This window comes from Propithecus coquereli, unplaced genomic scaffold, assembly GCF_000956105.1.
Source record: "Propithecus coquereli isolate 6110/MARCELLA unplaced genomic scaffold, Pcoq_1.0 Scaffold181, whole genome shotgun sequence".
NCBI classification, from domain to species: domain Eukaryota; kingdom Metazoa; phylum Chordata; class Mammalia; order Primates; family Indriidae; genus Propithecus; species Propithecus coquereli.
Window position 1 is genome coordinate 2,812,747 of NW_012142857.1, and position 6,041 is coordinate 2,818,787.

Sequence of the window (6,041 nt, forward strand, 5' to 3'; positions counted from 1 at the left end):
CATTTATGTTTTCTCTGATCTTTATTACTTCTTTTCTTCTACTAATTTTGTGTTTGGTTTGCTTTTGTTTCTTCTAGTTATTTAAGATACATTGTTAGATGTAGGCTCTTATTGCTATAAATTTTCCTCTTAGTACTGCTTTTTCTTTATCCCACAGATTTTAGTATATTTTCATTTTCATTTGTTTCAAGAAAGTTTTTAATTTTCTTCTTAATCTCTTCATTGATCTCTTCATAGTCATTCAGGAGCATATTGTTTAATTTCCATATGTTTGTATAGTTCCCAATATTCCTCTTGTTATTGATTTTTAGTTTTATTGCATTGTGGTCACAGAAAATAGTTGATATGATTTCAATTTTTTTGAAATTTTTAAGACTTGTTTTGTGGCCTGACATATGGTCTATCCTTGAGAATGATCCATAAGCTGAGGAGAAGAATGTGTATTTTGCAGATGTTAGATGAAACATTCTGTAAATATCTATTAGGTCCATTTGATTTATAGTGCAGATGAAGTCCACTATATTATTGATTTTCTGTCTGGATGATCTGTCCAATGCTGAAAGTGGGTGTTGAGGTCTCCAACTATTATAATATTAGGACTTTCTTTCTTTTTAGCTCTGATAATATTTGCTTTATATTGGTGCTCCTGTGCATATATATTTACAATTGTTATATCCCCTTGCTGAATTGACCCCTTTATCATTATATAATTACCTTCTTTGTCTCTTTTTACAGTTTCTGTCCTGAAATCTATTTTATCTGATAGAAGTATAGCTACTCTGCTCTTTTTTTGGTATCCATTGTGTGGAATATATTTTTCCATCCCTTTATTTTCAGCCTATGTGTGTTGTTATAGGTAAAGTGAGTTTCTTGTAGACAACATATAGTTAGGTCTCTTTTTTTAATCCATTTGGCCACTCTGTGTCTTTTGATTGGAGAGTTTCGTCCATTTACAGTCAATGTTATTATTAATAGGTAAGGATTTACTACTGCCATGTTATTTGATTTTTGGTGGCTTCGTAGTCTTTTTTTGTTTGTTTTTTTTTTTGAAACAGGGTCTCACTCAAGAGATCCTCCTGCCTCAGCCTCCCAAGTATCTGGGACTATAGGCACGTACCACCACACCTGGCTAATTTTTCTATTTTTAGTAGAGATGGGGTCTCACTCTTGCTCAGGCTGGTCTTGAACTCCTGACCTCAAGCAATCCTCCTGCCTTACTTAGCCTCCCAAAGCCCTAGGACTACAGGCATGAGCCACTGCATCTGGTCCATCCTTTCTTTCTAAATGATTTTTAATAGGTATTTTATTCATACTGTCATGACCTAATAAGGAATTGGTCCCCACCCTAGCTGACACTAACATTAACTGGCTAACCTAATAGAAAAAAGCCCACCAACCAAGAACCAAAATAGTTGAGGGATAATAACAGCTCCAAAGGTATATACTCTCCACTGAGGAGGTACTTACTCTCCTCAGCAGTCAGGTCACCTACATGAATTAACAGTGAATGAGATTGATGCTGACACTAGGCACAGCTAGAACTTTGCAGCAACACTCTATATAGGATGTTATTTTGGTTGCTTGATACTCTGCAAATGATCAACAATAGTCCAGTGCATCTCTGCTGACACCGCTCTTCTAATCCTAATGGCATTTTAAATCCAACTATCTTCATATCAAGTCAAATCAAAGAGGTATCTTTAACACACACACAAACAGCTCACAAAGCATCTGTGGCGGAGTCAGAGACCTAAGATCTTGAAGTATGGAGGTCTGAAGTCTCTGTTGTTGCTATCAATATGGAGCTAGGTTCCATTTTAAGCCGAATTTATATTCTGATTGTAGAATTGCAGCAAACACTCAGAAGGCCTTGCAAACAAAAGCGTAAACACATGGATAACTGATCACTATGCCAGATTCAGTGAACACCATTTTTATATTCTAATTGCCAGGAATGGGGACAGCTGCATCATTGTTTAAAACACACCCTCATGCACAATTAAGCCAAGAACAAATGTCAACACTGGCACAATCTGCTAAATTACTGATAACTGATGGGCATTACTCATGCCGCGAGAATTGTCCTCAATATAAAACAGAAAGACTTCTTTAAAAAAGAACATAGAGGGTTTTATTGGTTTAAGAAAGCTAGTTTTTATATCATACAGCACAACTGCAACCTAGCAGATTATGTAAGTGACATTTCACCCATGTGTTCAAGGAGTATGTGGTAAGTACATGCTGTTTTTGTGTCTCTTTACTTACTTTTGTGCTAACCAGTCAGGCCCTCAAGAGGCTGATTCCTGGCTCTGGGACACTTTGTCTTTGATGAGGGTATCTTGCTGTCAGGTGAGCAGAAATGCCCCAGTTACAACCTCATAATTCAGAAACCCAGAGTTTGCCACTGCAGGGTCAACTGCAGACATTAGACTCTACTTCATCCGTCTTGTTTTTGATAAATCATTAATATATAATAGAACAATAAACCCCTCGTTCAGTTCCCTTATGTGGTATGAGCTGTGTTCTACATAACTTATGATAAACTAATTTTAATCTTGAACATGGATATGAAGTCACCTCTCAGCCTTCATATCTCCAATCTGAGAAGCATCATCCTCCTTCTGTTTTAGTGCCACTCCCAGATATTCCTCTCCTGCACTTGCTCTGATTTGTCCAGTTTGTTTCAAAGGGCAGAGACATTATTGGTATTGTTATTATTAATCCCTAAGCCAACCAAAACATCTCAGTGCAGAAAGATTCTATTCTACCTTAGGTATGTTGTACTCCCCACAGATTGCCAGAAACAGCATCACTGTTTGTAATATGGATACTCAGACCACATTGAGATGTCGTGGTGGCGAAAATGGACCCTGAATCTCCTTTTCTCATCTTAAAGGCCAGGCCCTGAGGTAGAAATACTTGGATCAGGTTCTTCTCTTTGAGAAAGAGCACTGATGAATTCAGCTAAGAGAATGTTTTGTTAATTTCCAAGCCAGTGCAGGACTCTACACACATTTTGTTGGTGGTCTGTATAATTCTGCAACTTTCAAAAGAATGCCCTATAAATATAATTGCTTGAAAATGTTTGATGTTCCTTGGGTACCTGAGAAGAGAAAGGGGATGAGTGTTCCACTGTGACGGGCCACTTCTAAAGCACGGAGGGATGTTTCCAATACTAATGCCATGGCTGAGCAAAGCGTGCCATTTAACCATTGTCCTAAGTTCTAAAAGTTCCGTGTATTTGGTAGACGTAGGCGGAATGTCTACTATGTGCTAGACATTGTGAGACGTGCTAGGGAAACGAGGTTCAGTCACCCACACAGTCTGTGCCCTTAAAGGGTTTACCAGTCCCATGAGAAAGACAGCTAGAAAAGACCCTATAGTGGGATAAGGATCCCTCTAACCCAAATTGGGAGTGACAGGGAAGGCAGGGGGCAGAGTGGCAAGGAAGGTTTCCAGAGGAGACAGTGTTCGACCCGAACCGTGATGGGTAAGGTCGGTCAGCCAAGTAAAGAACGTGGGACGAGGTGTTCTGGGCAGAGGGAACAATGTGAGCAAAGGCTGGCAGCGGTAGGTGGGGAACAGTTGGCTCAGTGGCTGGAGAGATGAGCTGGGTGAATGGGCAGGAGACAGAGCACAGAAAGTTGGGACTTCATGCATGGAATCACTGCAAGATTTTAAGTAGGGGAATGATATGATCAGATTTGCATTTTAGATAATCAGTCTGCAGCCTGGTGGAGCACGGTTTGGGGGAGCACTGACTGAAAATGCATGGATATGCCAGCTTATCCTTCTTTTCCCGGACAGCATCAGACCTCTCCCTCTGACTTCCCCCTCCCTTCCACACCCCACTGGCAGGCAGCCCCACCATTGAGCTCTCATTATTGTACCAACTTGAGAATTAATTCTCTGCCTCCTTCCAGGGAAGCAGCAAAGGAGTAGAGAGATATGATTCCTACTTTATAAAAGCTGTCACCATATTAAGTGCCTCATCATTCAATTCATCTGAGAGTCATGGAAATAGGTTAAGCATGGTTGGGGCTGATCCGCTGCAAAATTGTGCAGTTGGCGGAGTGTTTTTGGCACACCCTTTTGGCTACTCTCTGGGGCCCCTTCTGCTCCACGAGTTCCTGGTGCAATAACACTCTCTTTTCCTTCCCTTTAAAAATCTCTGCTCTCGGAAAAGGCTTCGGTAGCTTTCACTTAAATCACAGTGTTCCTGATGGAGAAAAATTTGACCTGCAGTATCATCTGTGGCTGTCGTAATGGTGATGCCCCATTAGAACGGCACTCAGAGGCCTGTGAAGACATGTACAAGTAGCCATCATCCTAACCACATCCTCAAATGTTTCCAATGCAATCTCATGGAGAATGGCTTTCTGAAGGAATACATAGCTGATTTTATAACAGAAATTCGTGGAAATGGTATTAGTTTTACAGAAGATTTCTTGCCATCTGACTATGTCGATACTTATATACGAACTACAAGAACAACTGCAACAAGATTGATGTATTCCACCCGAACACTCTGAAAACAGATCATCGTCCACCAGTATCGTCACCGATATGACAGCCTAGCCTTGCTATGTTGCGGGTTTGCCTAAATTGCCATTACTTATAGGCCGAGTAGACGGTGGTGAACACCAACAATCAGCAAACTTCCTGAAAGGGCCGGATGGTAAATCCTACAGACTTTCTGGGCCTACAGCTTCTGCTGCAACTCCCCACTCCACTGTGGGTGAGAGCAGAAACAACAGAGAAATGAGTGGACGTGGCCAGAGTCGGACGAGGGGCTGTATTGCTAACTTTTGGTCTGCACTTTGTGATAAGCAGAGCCCATGCAAAAGTCCTGCCCCACTGGCATAAAGAGTCACTATAAAAGGCGCTCCCCTGCGTTTAGGCATTGTATGTACGAAGGCCTGATAAATTAAAACATGCTAATCTATTATTCGGGATCGGCACATTAGCACAGATTCATTCATCCTTGAAGTGAACCTGGAGATCACAGGATGACATTCCTAGGCATGCGCTGCCCCTTTTACCAGCTGTCTCAAACATACATGTCCCTGGTCACCACGGACGACTGAACGTGAATATGCATGGCTTGGTGAGACGCCACCTTCACTTCTGGAGACAAAAGATTCTTGTGCCCTGAAGTTCAATGTGTCAATTACGATCTTTGGACTAAAGTATCTGGAGCCACAGAGAAATTGATTATCTCACATGTCAGGAAAGCTGGGGAAGGGGTGGGCTTCACAACTCGCTAATCAGTATTCCAGGGCCCAGGTTCTTTCCATGCTCTGCTCTGCCATCTCTAGTACAGCCCCCTTCCGGTGATGGCTGCCAGCAGGAACTGGGACAATAGCCTGAGCTGAGAGAGAGAGAGAGAGAGACAGAGAGAGAGAGAGAGAGAGAGAGACTGACTCTCCTACAACCCGGGACCAGTAATCCAGAAGGATGCCACGCACTGACCGGCTCCCGCCTGGGTTCGTAGCCAGTCAGTGACGAGGGGCTGGTGTCGCCCTAGTCGGCTTAGTCTGCTCAGAGCCCTCCCCAGGGGCTGGGGGTAATTCCAGAAACCACGTGGCTGCTACACAGATGGAGATGGATCGGATGTTGGACAGTCAGCCCCAGTGTCCTCCACCACCAGGAGCAGCACTTTCTTCCACTGATTTTCCCCTCTCCTCCTTTCAGTGGAGCACTGTGGCTGTGATTAAGAGTAGTGCTGAGGGCAGAGAAACAGGAGGGTGAGGAGATGTGCTCCTCCGACACCCCAGAAATGTCGTTTCAGCACCATGTGCAGCACCATGTACAGCACTGGCTGTGGCCCTGTCTCCTGCCCCCCCACTCCCCCCCACACACACTCTTTACTGGTGCAAGCACCTATGACTATAATCACCAAGCTCATAGTAAAAGAAAGAAACCAGGCAACAGGGCAACCAACCTACAAGCATGGAAACAGATTTTGTTTTTGCCTGAGCATCCTGGCGTCTGGCTGCAAAGGCTGTGACAAGGCTGGAGAGAGTGGCTGGCAGTGTCGT